Raw genomic sequence first — 16,646 nt, 5'->3', positions numbered from 1 at the left:
TAGCCAAAATCTACAGCTTCCAGGTCAAAATAAATTCTATGATTCTATGGTTTTGTGATTTTATTTCATCTTAAAAGTTATTTTCTCTAGAACTAGAAGACCATTAAACATAATGGATGCAATACTTTAAAAGGAAAATAACACTAAAAGACCAGAATTCAGATTATTGCAATGATCAGTCTTGATTCTGGAAAACTAATGATTAAACATATTTTCTCTTTTCAAGAGTTATGTGGTAGACCATAGATTTGAAATGGTTCATATGTTGTCAGACATGGTGATGTATGTTTGTTATGAGGAAAGGTTTCCTAGCTGGGGTTGTGTGCAATTTGCTGGGAAATGATAGTAATTTTTTTAAAATCAGTAATAAAATATAGTTTAAAGGTAATACTGCTGAGTGTTATATCTCTACTTTCCCTTGGGTATTACCATGTCCTCATATGCCTGTCTAGAAAAACAGGAACAAAAAGTTTGGCTTGACAGACAGTTTTCCGGTTTCATTGTTGAATACATGGTAACTCCTTGGCTTCCAGAGAGGGTTAAAAAAACTTCATTTGGAAATCAAATGCTATTTTTGTTGCAGAGCTCAGAGCCACCGTATCATGTTTTTATGACTGCATTTACTTGTTTTTTTACAATGCACCTATCACCCTGCCTTTGGGCACATGGATAACATATGATTTGGGAATCATAACCAGATTTCAAAGGACAGAACTTGTTGTTCTTCCTTGACCAAAAGAGTAATTTGATTTAAGATTAAAGAAATGTGTTTTTCAGAAAGGTCTTGGGGAGAGCCAAGGGCTGAGTGAGGAACCCTTCCTCCCATTTTTCATCAGTATCATAGACTGACTCCAGCCAAGAAGTCCCTTTGACCAATGGATTTTCCCTAATATTGTAATGGGAGAAGGGGTGTGCTGGCCAATAACAGCCACATGCTTAGAGCATGCTCACTATGCTCTGGCTAGTGCATGTGGAAGCTTGGTGAGCCTCCTTCTGGAAACGAATGACCCCAAACCCCTCTAATTCAGAGTACATGCAGGCATTCGCTAACCGTTTCCAGTTGGCTTGCCACATGGGGATGGAAAACCTTTGTAATCAACTGCTGAATAGGAGCTGAACTGAGTGTGCGTGCAAAAGGCTCCAACAGATGAAATCTCTCTACCTTCCCTAAGAGAGCACCCAACAAAGGAAATGCTGTAAGTCTCAGAATGAGGGGGGGAGAATGGCAGAATGGCAGAAGGAGCTGGAGCAGCAGGCCACCATGGTGGTGTTAGGTGGCCGTGGCATGAATGGCTTTACTGCCTAATCTTTCTGGCAAACTACCATGCGGTCATGAACACGCGGTGTTTTCCTGTTTCTTCTATTTCAGAGAAATAGAAATCCTCTGATGTTAAGTGAAAGAATATTAGGGATTCATTGAACCAGGTGACAATCTTGTTTTATGAAAGCCCAAATTTATCCTCGTCCCTTTGGAATTTGCCTTCAAGAACTAGTCCCACCCTCACCCCCACTGACCCTTGTCCCAAACTGAACAACAAACCATTCAGCACCCTGGATAGGAGTGGTGGATGCAGTCAAATTTCAAGTACCCTTTTTATCTCCTTGGTTCCTTTTATTGTATTTCAGCCTCTTTTCCCAGCCCCTATGTCATCCGTCAGTTTTTCTTTGCCTGTACTCCCTAAGATAGAAATAGAGCCCCAAGTTCTTTAGTTCAACACAAATTGTCATTATTGCTATCTTTCCTGGAGAAAGTGTTCCAAGAGCCCCAGAGCAGTGGGTGCTGTGTGAGAGAGTGGTGGCCATAGGAGCACTATCTCCCTTGTTCTGATTAAAGGCATGCGCTACTAACTACTTTGATGGTTCTGTGATTTTTCAGATGAACACAATTTACTACTTGGTGAGATCTGAAAAGTTGGAAGAACCATGAAAAGTGCCCTCAGCAACTAGACCCAGTAGCTACAGGAGCTGAACCTGGTGAGAAGCCAGTCCTGAGGAAGGATTGGACCACAGCAGCTGAGAGTCAAGATGTCCTGCAATCAAGGGATTGACTCATCATCTATCAGTTGTGCCACACCCAGGAGTAAACCTGTTAGGCAGGACCCTTTTTTTTTTAAAAAAAAAACCACTTCAAAGTTGAGCCAAGTCTACTCATGGACTAAGGTGAGAGAGGAGAATGTGATCCCAGTTTGGGAGGATTTTATATTTGGGTCTTTACTTTCTCTGCAAAGATCCCTTTGTAAATGCAAATTTATGTTAATAGGTGACATAAATCTCTACTCTGGGCAGGACTACCCAATGAAGGAATGAGGCCCAAAGATGGAAATCTGTCATCCCCACAAAGCCAGCGCTGCTAAGATGAGCAAGTACCACAGTGATGACTACATTTTGTGACCATTTGCCCTGATGATATGTCAGAATTCAGCAAGCACATGATGAGATTTCATAGTGGTGAAGACTGCCCAGTGTTTGATGGCTTATTTGAGTTCTGAGTTCTGTCAGGTACCCACTAATGGTTCTGTGGCAAGTGCTGCAAAGCTTAATAAATGTTATTATGAACTGGGCGAGGGGCCTGCACCATACCAAGAAGTCCAAAGCTTCTGGCTTCTGTTACATCAGTGATTTCCTTCTGGCCATCCTGGAATTGTTCAAGAACCACCAGAGGGAAATATAAATTGATTATGACATTCACCATGATCCAACTCAGATCAGCTCATGACAGCATCTTTTCCTAGGAATGAGAGTCCTGGGGGACCTACCAGATATTGGGGCTGTCAACTACTGGCTTGGAGATGGGTGGATGACAAATCTTATGAAGTCATCTTTAAGCCCTAGATGTCCGAGGTGATGGACTCCTTTCTTCTGTTTCAGTGGAGACATTCTTTCCTGTTAGTTGAATGAGCACCAGAAAATAAGTGAATCCAATTATTATCGTGTGAGATCTGAAAAGTTGGAAGAACCATTGAAGGTGCCTTCAGCCACTGGATCTAGTAGCCACAATAGCGGAGCCCAGTGAGAAGTCAAGTTTGAGAAGAGACCAACTTGACCCAGCCTGGAAGTCCTTTCAGCACAGTACCAGTAACTTGCAGTATGGCTCTGATTCTCTATTTGGAGATCCAATTACATTACTGTGACTTTATCTCTAAAGGCCAGGCTAATTGTATGGGGTTTGTCAAGTCTGATGCAGATGCTGGGAGGCGTCCATCTTCATACTATCTTCAATGTAGCCAGGGAGCTGGACATAGGAGACAGCCATAGCCTTAGATACAGAGATTCATTCCCAGTGAACTTTCCTACAAGAACTACTTTGAATGCTTCAGACCAGATTTCAAACTTCATTTCAGCTCATTTAACATGATGAACTACTAGTTTTTGAGTCAGGCAGAGACTATTTGAAAACCTATGGAGGTGGCCACATGTCTCTGGACTCCAAATACCACCCATCCCTTAAGATGAGCTAAACAAGGACAATAAAGGAGGGGATGAGGGAGAGCCACCAGACTAGATTCTGACTAGCCCTGGAGATAACCATCTTCCCTCTCCTGGGGTGGAGGAAGCCAGCACCTCCTCATAAGTAGGAAGTTCTATGCCTGTTTCCAATAGCAAGTCACTTAACTCTATTGGCCTCAGTTTCCTCATCTGTAAAATGCTAGAGAAGTGTGAACCTTAAAAATTCCCAGACCCTACTTCATAAGATTGGATTAAGACCATTCCCCATTTGGGCAATGAACTCTACTTAGATCAGGAATGTGAGAACTCTACTTCACCTACTTTAGTCTGCCCTAGGGGAAGATAAAGTTGTAAACTCTTTTCTGAACAATGAAAAGTACTTAAACCCATACTTATAATAAGGCAAAAAGTTCTTAAGATAAGTACCTATAAAGGTCAAGCAACTTGTAAATTTACAAGGAATAAAGAGCTGAGAAACTTACTCAGAGCTTTCCTGGTGTGAATTACTCAAAAATTTACATCTTCTTAGGTGTGAACTAAGAATGGTCTGTCCTTTGAAAAACATCTACTGTGATTGGTAGATATACAAACTTAGGGGAGGTGACATAGGAGAAAATTCCCTTTATAAGGAGATGACAGGCTCTTAAAGAAACCAGTCTCTAAGGAGGCTGTTGGGAGAGAGCTCTGGAAACAGGCTCTTGGGACAGTCTCTTGAGGACAGTCAGAAGAATCCCTCTCTGGAGAAGGATGGCTGGCTGAACTGGTGTCTATATTCTTGCTTGGACAGATCTTGTGGTGAGTGATTAAGGACTGACTGATCTCTCTCTCTTAAGTTGGCTTAAGGCCCTTCATACTTATTCCTTTCTTACTCTTTCTCTCTTTCTTTAAATTCCTCATTGTATTATTAATTAAATTCTCTATAAAACCCAGTTGACTTGGGTATATTCATAATTGGGAATATTTCCCTGGCGACCACCTTATATATTGATTTAAAAACAAGACGCTGTAGTGAAAACATATTTTCTGTGGTCACAATTTACTCATCCACTCTTTTATCTACAACAATTTAAGTCTTCCACTATTTTAAAATAAAGTTTATGGCTCCCACTCTTTTAAATCTTACAGAAGGAAATGGCAAACCATCTAATATCTTTGCCAGGACAACTCCATGGAGTCACAAAAAGTCAGATATGACTGAAACAACTGAACAATAAGAAAAGTTTTTATCGCCTCTGTCAGTTATGTCAGTCACCCATAATATCTCAACGAGGTACAGCTAATAAAGTGTCTGCTTCAATCCCTTTACTAAGTATAAAAAAGTTTCTCTGATTAAATGGACAGAAGGGTCTGGCATTGGCTAGCTGATGATTGGCCAAGCCTCTAAAGGCTTTTCAAAAGCTAAGCCTGCCAAGACCTAGCAACAGTTCAAGGAGCAGAAGCACTTGAGGCAGGAAGTACCTGTGTGGAGAGAATCAACCTGCCCCTTGACCAAAGAGCAATGCGATAGAGGGGGACTTAGGGAGGAAGAGGAAGGAGAAAGGAGAAGGGAGCAATTTCTCTCTGTTATCCTTATCAAGTTACCTGGGGACAAGAAGGATTTGCTGATGGACATACAGCTGACTCCAAAGACAGCCCTTGAGCCCATACCCCATGTTGCTCCTCCATAATGACTTATAGTTCAAGTAAGCCCCAAAAGGTGCCTTTTCTTTCCCTCTCTAACTACCTTAATAGTACCATTGCTGAGCCACCACAGGGACAAGAGGTATCTTGACTCTCGATTGTGTCCCCAAACATGGAGTTGGGTTTAGACCTGGCCAGCCTGCCGTTAACGAGAAAGGTTAAGCTCCCTGTTCTCATACTTGGCAGCTTGTTACGTTCTCACCCTGGCAACATCTAAAATCTCCCAAAGGAACGTGAAGTTGAGAGGGAGAGCAAAAGGTGTTCTTGTGTCAGGTATGGAACTGGATAGTTATCTTAAACATAAAAGCAATGCTTAAGGAAGGACACTCAAAAACGTATATTAAGAGAACTTAACTTCTTTTAACTATTGATATAATCTTCCAAGAGGCTGACCTCGTCAGACCATAAAACAGTTTGCAGGACCATTAATTAGGCAATTTACATGTCACTTCAAAACTAGTAAAATGGTGGACTTGAGTCAATTCTACTGTCAATGGCCATCCTCTCTGATACAAAAGCTTCCCCTGGTGTCAGCTTTGACCATTCTGGTGGAGACTGACAATAACATATTTAAAACCCTCTAGACCTCTGTCTTTTTAATATCTCTTGCCAATTGATTAATATACCTCACACCTCAGCCATGCATCCCTAACTGATTCTGAATCTTTCAATTACCCACAACACGGGGGAATGTAAAAAAAAATCATTATTTAAATTGCAAAGTTTAAATTCCTTTTGAGAAGAATTTTAGGTAAAGAAGATGCTACCTCTCTGAATCCAGAACTGAACTGTTGGAGAAGCCACCATGAAGAAGCCTCCAGACCACAAGTTGCACAAAATTGAACTTTGGGTGTGGTTGATTGAACATTTATTTGTATGTATACTTTTATGCCAAAGGGGACTGCCCCCTAACGGCTTTTTGTCAATGTATTCAGCAATTATTGGTTTTATTCTTTTTTCTCTTATCCTCACACTATTGTAATCTTTTAAGTTTATTATGTTTTTATGATCCTTTTGGGGAAAAATTAATTTTTCCAAAAATGATCATACGGGGATGTAAAAAATAGACTCGAATACAGGACTACAATCCCCATGAGCCTTTGCTCCACTTCCCCAGAATGCCTTGTAATCTCACCTGGGCTGAGATCTAGAAGGTATTTAAGCTGATTCAAAGGCTTTTGACGGGCTCTCTTGGCTCTTTTTGGACTTCTGTTTTGGAGCAGGCGGTCTCTTGCGTGATGTGAGGTTATTTTGTCTAGGCCTCTGGCCTAGGCACATGTTTCTTACTTGTATATTCTTTAATCTTTAGCCTTTAATAAAACTCTAAAAAATATAATACTCCTTGCAGAGAGAAACTAATTTCTATCTGCCTCAGTCTCCCCGTCTCCCCTAAATTTTAATCTTTACACCTCTTGAGGTTACCCACCAATAAGGTTACCTACCAATCTGATCACATCCATTTTAATGGTGCTACTGGGTAAAGAAAACATAAAAGAAGCAAAGGTAACCAGAGGCAAAGGTACAAACTTGCCTAATTGTTTCCCCTGCCCCTAGCTGCCATTTGGACATGATCACCACAATTCTGAATCAGCCCAAAGGCTTTCCCTCTATCAACTCTCAATGCAGTTTGAAATAGTTCTATAGGGGTTCCCAAAGGGGAAGAAAGAGAATGAGGGAGTAGGCCACTCCCTTTTTGTACTTCCACTGAATTTTCTGCTCATCTGGCTCCCCAAACAATGTAAGGACTCCTGGCACATACTGGCTATGTGACCCTAAATAAGTCATTTAACTTCTCAATGCTCTAAGATTGTAGTATCAAACTCAAAGAGGTAATATGGGCCACTAAATCATACATAAGACTTAGAAAACCACATACTAGGGGACAGCTGGATGGCTCAGTGGATTGAGAGCCAGGTCGAGAAATGGGAGGTCCTGGGTTCAAATATGGCCTCAGGCACTTCCTAGCTATGGACTCTTCTTGGAACTAATACACAGTATTGATTCTAAGATGAAAAATAAGAGGTTGCTTGGTCGAAGCAACAAATAAAACAAGGAAGGAAGGAAGGAAGGAAGGAAGGAAGGAAGGAAGGAAGGAAGGAAGGAAGGAAGGAAGGAAGGAAGGAAGGAAGGAAGGAAGGAAGGAAGGAAGGAAGGAAGGAAGGAAGGAAGGAAGGAAGGAAGGAAGGAAGGAAGGAAGGAAGGAAGGAAGGAAGGAAGAACTACATACTAACATTCTCTATGTTCGATCTATTTTTATTTTTGTTAAATATTTTCCAATTGCATTTTAATCTGGTTGAGGCCCCTTTGGGGAGTGTTTCCCAGAGTCTCAGGGTCAGATACTTCTACTCCAGGCAACTCGATGAGACTGTAAACCTCCTCGACAGTGAGTCACAAATGTTTGGAAGTAGGTCCCACAAGCTTCCATGGGGTCACCTGGACCAGGATGGGATCTGACCATGCTCTTAGGTTAGAGGTAGGAAAAAAAAGGAGGTCCCTGCTACACAGTCATCGCCATTCTTTTCTTCATCATCTTCATCATCACTTCAAATCCTCTAATATATATCGTTAGATAGAAATGCACAGATATTTTTACAGTGGTTTTCCAGGTGTGTGTACCCCAAACTAAACCCTTGATCAAGCCTAAGGAACACTTGAAATAATTTTAATAATACTATTTTAAGTCTTTGATTTCAAAAAGTTTGAAAATCTCTGATCTTGATGACAATGCATCTACCATTAGTTCTAAAGAAGTAGAATATTGGAGAGAGATCTCTAAGGGAAAAATTATGAATTTCCAATCCATCCTTGTATTTCAACCTACTTTCTGATCTAAAAAAAAAAAGAAGAAGAAGAAAAAAGATCAGCCAGCCCACATGGGTTACTCAGAAAACAACCAGAGATAAGGGCTTATTGACAAGATCCTGCATGCAGGCCCCTTATTCACACCGCTTCAAAGACAAACACACTTTCCATTTGTCGATTTGTTGTAGACCTTGCAGAATCTGCAACTCTGTGGCCTTGACTCTAAAAATAAATCTCCTGCAATAATGTAAAAGACACAAGACACAGAGAGGAAAGGACAGAGGGAGGCCACGCTGAGGGGATGCACATGGGAAACCAAATACCCAAATGGGGAGAGTCTCTAGGAAATACCACTCACTATTTTCTTGGGACCCATAGAAATTGAACATTTGAAAAGGAAATTACTGTTCCTCCTCCCCAACCCCCAATAAGAGAAGAATGAGACCTAAGATACCTTAGAGAACTCTTTCTCTCTGGAATGGAAGACAGAACTTGTTTTCCTGTTTGTTCTCAAGTCATCTAATCCAGAGGGTTTTAATTTTTGTTTTGTTTTGTTTTGTTTCAAGGACCCTGTTGGCAGTCTGGTAAAACTATGGACCCATTCTTAAAAATCATGATTTTAAGTGAATAAAATAAAGTATAAAAATACATAAGATTGCCAAAGAAACTGAAGTGAAATATAATTATCAATGGGCAACTAGGTGACACAGTGGACAGAGTACTGAGCCTGGAGTCAGGAAGTGAGTTCAAATCTAGCCTCAGACATTTACTAGCTGTGTAACCATGAGCAAGTCACTTAATTCTGCCTCAGTTTTGTCCTCTGAAAAGTAAAATGGAAAAGGAAATGGCTAACTATCAATTGAAAAGGACTGAACAACAATGAGACTTATCAATATATTTTTAAAAACAAGTTCATGGATACCTCCTGAGGAAAGGTCTCTTGTTTTCCATATTATTCAGTATGTATTAATTTATGAGGTAGCATGAAATCAAGGATAAAGAGCAGCTGTAATCTAGGAAGACCTAGGTTCAAATCCTGCCTTTGACCCAGACTGGCTATGTGATCCTGAATAAGTCATTCTCAGTGCTCTAAGACACTGGGAACAAACTAATAAAAAGAGGGGCCACCAAACTATATACAAGGTTTAGAAAACTACAGATTAACATTATCTATGTTCTATCTCTTTTTTATTTTTTTTTGTTCAATATTTCCCAACTGCATTTTCAGCTGGTGAAGGTCCCCTTGGGGAGTGTTTCCCAAAGCCTTCAGATACTTCTGCTCTACACAACTCTCGAAATATGAAAATTATAAAGAGGACACCAACCTGTACCAATAGGAGGAGCTCCTTGTACCAGTAAAATCACAGGTCTAGCTTGCTCCCTATGAATTAGTCAACTCTAGCTATGTGGTCCTGGCCAAGTCACTTCTACTCTTTGAGTCTTGCTTTCCTCATCTATAAAATGGTGGCAATGCATCCTAAAGTAATTGCTTCCCAATGTTGATGGGAGAATCAATTGAGATAATACGATTTTTCAGCCTGCCAACCATACCTCTAGCAGACGTAATTTTTTGTCCTTGGGTCCATAGCACAATGCCTGGAATATTGAAGGAACTACAACAGGTTGAAGTGGAAGTGTTATATTGTATTGTTGGGTCCTTTCAGTCATATCAGACTTTTCATGACCTGGTTTGGGGTTTTCTTGGCAAAGATACTGGAATGGTTTGCCATTTCCTTCTCCAGCTCATTTTGCAGATGAGGAAACTGAGATAGACAAGGTTAAGTGACTTGCACAGGGTCACTTAGCTGCTAAGTGTCTAAGGCCATATTTGAACTTGGGTCCTACTAACTCCAAAACTGGTTCTCTCACCTATCTGCCCCCAAAAGTGCTACATAAAAATGTATAATTATTATCCATCCTGAGTTCTTCCCTTTCCTAACGAATAAGTAACAGAACTGAATCTTCTTCTGGGAGTTCCCACTAGCGAGAAATGGACTTTTTCTTGGATGCTCATGAAGCCCTTGCACTGCACATAGCGTGATCCAGCTGCTACCTGAACAGAAGAAACACTCACACCATTTGGCAGGTACTATGTCTGCTCTGGTTGCCTGGTGAGATTTTTTTTTCACTTCTCATTGCTTCCATCCTCACTCTAAGTCCATTTCCCCCTCCTTGTTCTTTGTTTGTTTGTTTGGATTTTTTTACCCCTGAAATGTTTCCCTGTCAACCTTTCTTTATGGAACTGAATTTCATGGCCTCCACGTGTAGTTTTGATCCATGGGGACACCACCCCTTCATTTCTCCTCCCTTCTCAGCATCTCCTCCATAGATCAACTCCTCCTTACTTTGTCCCATCAGTTCTGAGAATGGCTGCCTCTTTTCTTCTCTTCTGCCTGAGAGGTCATAAACTCGGTTATTTAGTGAAGGTTCCAGCTCTCCTTCCTCATTCCTGTGACGGAAACAGGTGAAGAGTCATTCTATTGTTTGGAGGCTGGGCTTGTGACAAATAGTCCCTGCTGCTGTTCACCTGAATTCTAAATTGTGGCTGTCAGTCTTAATTGACTATAAAATGTACAAATGTGAATGATAAGGAAAAACAAAGCGGTGCAAGGATTCTATCAAATTTACCGGTACTGTGCCTTAAAATCAATTTAATTGGTAAATTATTCATAGTGAATAGCAACTATTACAGTTATGGCTACCACAACCTATTTTTTAAAGATTACGCTAATTTTTTTTTTAAACAACAAAATTTCAGGAAAGTTCTAAATGCCGAATACTATGGGAAGGAAGCAAAACTCAAGCAAGCACATACTCTGGCGCTGGAAGCTAGGAGCTATCGCATGAACAAGAACAAGAAGCCAAGTCACATTCAAAAGGAAAACTAACGCAATTCCCACAGCCACCAGATAGAGGTAGAGATAATAGATCTTGGGTGTTAATGTGGGTAAAATGAAGCACTTCAGCTAAGAGTGATCATCGCAGCGGTCATCCTAAATGGTTTTTATTTTTATTTTTGGACAAGACCTACGATTTCATTAGTAAAGGAAACTCGCTCTACCAATATTGATTAGCAACTGCTCTGCAATTTATCATCTTTGAGAATTGCTCAGGGCAGTGAGAGGTTAAGTGACTTGCCCAGGGTTACAAATCAGTCAATTAATCAATAAGTTTCGATTAAGTGTCTGTTATCTGCTAGGCACCGTGTTAGGCTTGGGCTGTCAAAACAAAATCAAAATATCCTGGCCCTCAAGAAGCTCACATTCTAAGAGGGGAAACTAAAAATATATATGTACATGTACGTGTATGACTGTGTGTGCACACATTATGTACATGTACATTAGGAGATGCCACATGAACAGGTGCAATAGATCAAGTCATATTCCAAAGGGAAAACTAACACAATTCCCACAGCCACCAGAGAGAGGCATAGATAATAATCTTGAGTATTATTTATAGTTGTTGTTCCTGAGCCATTTTCAAATGATTGGTTTGGGGGTTTTCTTGGCAGAGATACTGGAGTAGTTCACCATTTCCTTCTCCTATTCATTTTACAGATGAAGAAACTGAGGCAAATAGCATTAAGTGACTTACCCAAGATCATATAGCTAGTAAGTGTCTGAAGTGGGTGCTATTATATACACGTGTGTGTTTATGTATATGTGTATAAATATGTACATATTTAATAGCTTGTGGCCAAAATGAGTACATGTGTGTATTGGTAATACAGTAAAGTCATTTTATGAGCAAAATGTTGAGGTTAAGGTATAATTTTAAGTATGGAACCAAAAGAAGTCCTTAAATACCTTCCCCAAAGTAGCAAACCCTCCAAGTCCAGAGGGTCAACGTAATTCTGTGGCAACATGAATGATCTGGTTCTCTTTCCCCTAGGTAAGATGCTCTTTCTCCCCAGCAGGATTTTAGGACACCCTAAGAGCTTTGTGGAGTACTGAGGTCAGCTCAAAGGTCTACTAGCCTATTTCCCTCATTGCCCACTTTATTGCAGCGATGAGTCAAAGACTAATACCCGGGTTCCATTCAGTCATCCTTTTACAAAAAAGATATTCACTTCAAAGATATAGAGATAAAATAACAACAAACAGCAAAGTTCCCCTCCCTCAGCACCTGGGAGGTAGGGAGCGGGCATGCTTTCCCCTGTGCTACCTCAGTCCCTAGATTCAAAACTTAAATCAGTTAACCTCAGTTTACCTCCATTGGCTAGCCCTTACTGCTCTTCTGCATTGGCACAAGTACACAGTATTGGGTTTTTACTTTAAAAACTACTAGATGGACATCTCAGACCTCCTGAATGAGATGCACAATCTGAGAATTCAATAGACCTTCTCACCGCCATTACATTGGCAAAATATAGCTCCCTGCTCTCAGCCTTCCATCTAGGGTGACTTGTGAGGCCCCTCTTCTCACTTTGAGTCTAATTAGTAATTGCTCATGCAAGATAGTAATTCCTCATGTAAAAGTCAGCCTTGGACCAGAATGTTTGGGATAGGCAGGAAATATAGGACTTCAGGCAGCAGTCAGTCTTCGGTAATGAACGGTAGAGTTGACCAACAAGGAACATGGCACCCCAACCCTAAATCTCCTGGCATACAAGTGAAGACAAAGTATAGTTGACAGCAGGGTGACTCGAACATCCCTACAGCATCAATGGTGAAGGATCCTAGGCATGTCTCTAGGACTGCAGGGGGAAGGGGATGTGCCAAGACATGGACAACCCAAGCAATTCCTGAAGTGGAAAGCACAAAACCTGGGCAGGAGGTAACTTCTTCAGGACCTCCTGAGCCTCTACTGCCAATTTCTGCCAACCATGATTCCAGATGAGTTGGCTCTTTTTCCCCTGAGGATGAAACAACATTTAATACCAGAGGGAACAGAAAGACAGTTAGGAATCACCCATCAGTGGATAATTTGTGTTCTTCTCTATTCCAAAACCAGAGGATACATCAGAAAATTCCATTCAATAAAATTTCACAAGCATCTTTTCAGTGTCTTCTATGTGCTAAACACTGAGGATACAAAGATGAAAATGAAACATTTCCTGCCCACAGTTACCTCCTGCAGAAAACAATATATATAAAGATTTTCTCCCCTCTGGGGGAGAAGAGGTAGAAGTAAAGAGGGCAAGGAAGATTAGAGTAGCAAAAGACAGACAGAAAGAAAAAGTGCTTATTGAAGCATCTTTTTTTTTTAATGGAGAGAAAAGACATTATACAACATACATTCCTGTTACATTTACTAGAAAGCACAGGAAAAATGGATTCTTCTTTAATCTAACTAGTATGACTGGGGGGGGGGGGGGCTTACCTTCTGTCTTAGAATCACTGTTAAGGATTGATTCCAAGGTAGAAGAGTGGTAAGGGCTGGACAATAAGGGTTAAATGACTTACCCAGGATCACACAGTTAGGAAGTATCTAAGACCAGATTTGAACCCAGTACTTCCCATCTCTAGCCCTGGCTTTGTATAATTAGAATCTGCTTCCCAAGACTCGAAATCTCAGCATCCCACTGTCGTTCTTATTTTATGTCCTTATGTTTTGGAGATAAAGTTTGTGTGTAAACCCATCCCTCTTGCTTTTTTTTCCCACTAACAAGGTTGGGAAAACTTCTCTTTACTCAGGTTTTTACTTTTGTTCTTTTATTTCTTTTACTTCAAGTGATTATTAATAAATCTTATAAAACATAACACTTGGAGTTATTGGATATTAATTTTCATCTTACAGCTTTCTATGTACTGAACCACCTAGCTACCCCTTAACTAGTATCTTTCTAACACTAGAGCCAGCATTATCTCTAATGGGAATAAATTAAAAGCCTTTGCAATCAGATCCAGGGTGAAACAAAGCCTTCATTGTCACTATTATTACTCAAATTAATACTAGTAATGATAGCGAATGCAATAAAATGAGAAAAAGAATTAAAAGAATAAGCATAGGTAAACAGGAAACAAAATGATCACTTTTTGCAAATGGTAGGATGGTTTACTTAGAGAACCCTAGAGAGTCAACTAAAAACCAAACTGACAATAAGAAACCTTAGCGGAATTGCAGGATATAGAATAGAGTCATATAAATCACAAACCTTTCTCATTACCTCCAACGAAATCCAACAGGAGGTACTAGAAAGAGATTCCCTTTAAAATAAGTAATGAAAATATAAACTACTTGAGAGTCTACCTGCTAATATATACAAACTATATGAACAATACAACACGTTCTATCCAAATAAAGGCAGATCTAAATAAATGGGAAAATATTCATTCTGAGGGTAGGTTTCATCGAGCCAGAAGAAAGTAATAACAAGATTCATCTGGAGGAACAAAAGGTAAATCTGGGGGGAGTAATAAAAAACGTATCAAAAAAGAGGGTCTAGGAGCAGCAGATCTCAGACTATACTACAAAGCAGTAATTATCAAAACAATTTGGTACTGGGGGGAAAATAGGTTAATGAGTGGAGCAGATTAGATACACAATTTTTTAAGTAAACGAGCACAAGAGCACAGTGTCTGAGAAACTCAAAGATCCCATTTATTAGGGAAAGAAATCACTATTTGACCAAAAAAAAAACTGTTGGGAACACTGGAAAACCATCTGGTTAGAACTTGGTATATATTAATATCCCAAGAAGGACCAAATGGGTATACGACTTAAAACATCATGGGCGACATGAACAAATCAGAGCAAGGAAGAAAAGCATCTGTCAAATCTATGTATGAGGGAAGAGTTCATGACCATGCGTGAAAGAGACAATATCATGCAGGATGAAATAGATAATTTTTATTACATAAAATTTAAAAGTTTTTGCACAACAAAATCAATGCTGCTAAAATTTGAAGAGAAGTAGGCAAACTGGGAAAAGAAATATTTGCTGGAAGTTAGTCTGATAAAGGCTTCATTTTTACAATATATAGGGAACTCAGCAGGTAGGTGCCTCAGTGAGTTGAGAGCCAGGTCTAGAGACAGGAGGTCCTGGATTCAAATGTGGCTTCAGACACTTTCTAGTTGTATGATCCTGGGCAAGTCACTTAACCCCCATTGCCTAGCCCTTACCATTCTTCTGCTTGGATAGAATATCTAGTATTGATTCTAAGACAGAAGCTAAGGATTAAAATAGAAAAGGAAAAAATAGCTTTGAAAGACTTAGGAATGCTGATCTACACAATGATCAACCACTATTCCAGAGGTCTCATGAAACATGCACCAGCTGGGGCAGATGGGTGACCAAATAGATCCAGGGGCTTCTGATTGGTCTTGGAGTCAGAAAGGCACAAGTTCAAATTCAGCTCCAGAAACTTAACAGCTATGTGAAACTGGACATATCATTTATCCTCTCTCTTCCTCAGTTTCTCTCAACTAGAAAATGGAGCTAATAAGAGCACCTATATTCCAGATGCTTTTGAGAGGATTAAATAAGATTATAATTGTAAAGCACATAGCAGAGTGCCACATCTACAACACAGGATTTTTTTTTCTTGCTTTCTCATGAAGGGTGAGAAGGCAAGAATATGGATTTACAGTTTTTGATGCTTTTTAAATTTTTTAATAAATTGGAAAGAAAAGAAGAAAAGACAGACAAGCAGAACAGCTTTTAAAGTTACAAGTTGATATTATTATATATTTATGAAGAACCAGTTGTACATAATAGATAGCTACAGTTTCATTTACAAAAAAATCTTTTTCTGTTTTATACCCATCCTGTTTGATGTTAAGTTTAGAACAAAAATAAGATTAATTTCTGAAGTATATAAACATATACACCTTATATATGTTAAAAGATAGCCATCGTTTACTGAGTTAATTTCTTAAATATTAAACAAAACTAGATTGTGTAAAGGAGTAAAAAGTTTCCTAGGCATGAAGTCAGAAGAAACCTGGATTTCAGTCCTGGCTCTCTGAATCACTAGCTGTGTGGCTTTTGGGGGAAGTCATTCTACTTCCCCAGGGCTTCAACTTCTTCATCTCTCAAATAAAAGAATTGGTCCATAGGGACTCCTTTTAGGGGAGCTATGTGGATAGAGCACCAGGTTTGGGGTCAAGAAGACCTGAGTTCAAATCTCACCTCAGACATTTATTTAAGTCACTTAAATCCATTTGCCTCAGTTTCCTCATCTTTAAAATAAGCTAGAGGATGACATGGCAAATCACTTTAATATCTTTGCCAAGAAAACTCCAGAGAGTGTCTCAAAGAGTCCAACATAAAGTCTGTGAATTTAGGATGGTAAAAAAAACAATCCACAGACTTGGGGGTAGGGACAGAGGAAGAGAAGAAGGAATTGGTGTTTTTACTTACTCACAAGATTTAGAGTTAGAAGAGTTCATTGTCTATTTCAAGCCCTTCATTTATCACCTGAGGAACCCAGAAGGGTAAAATAACATGTTCAAGGTCATACATAAGTAAAAGATATCAAATCCAGGTCCTCTGATTTTAGGTATCATCCTCTTTACTTTTTTTTTTTTAATCCTCACCTTCTAGGTGCAGCTGGGTAGCTCAGTGGATGGAGAGCCAGGCCTAGAGATAGGAGGTCCTGGGTTCAAATCTGGCCTCAGCCACTTCCCAGCTCTGTGACCCTGCACAAGTCACTTAACCCCCATTGCCTAGCCCTTACCACTCTTCTGCCTTGGAGCCAATACACAGAATTGGTTCCAAGAAGGAAAGTAAGGGTTTATTTTTTTTTTTAAATCCTCACCTTCTGTCTTAGAAT

At 39.8% G+C, this 16,646-nt stretch overlaps 1 long non-coding RNA gene across 2 annotated transcripts in view; it reads right to left on the bottom strand.

Annotated features, from left to right (window-relative positions):
* The window catches only part of LOC103098394 (uncharacterized), a 164,641-nt gene that overhangs the window by 93,069 nt on the left and 54,926 nt on the right, over window positions 1–16,646 (bottom strand). The gene's annotated exons all lie outside the window — the stretch shown is intronic.

Source organism: Monodelphis domestica, chromosome 4 (assembly GCF_027887165.1).
Source record: "Monodelphis domestica isolate mMonDom1 chromosome 4, mMonDom1.pri, whole genome shotgun sequence".
Lineage (NCBI taxonomy): Eukaryota > Metazoa > Chordata > Mammalia > Didelphimorphia > Didelphidae > Monodelphis > Monodelphis domestica.
The sequence above is the reverse complement of the archived record's forward strand: the minus strand, read 5'-3'. Positions and strand labels throughout refer to the sequence as shown.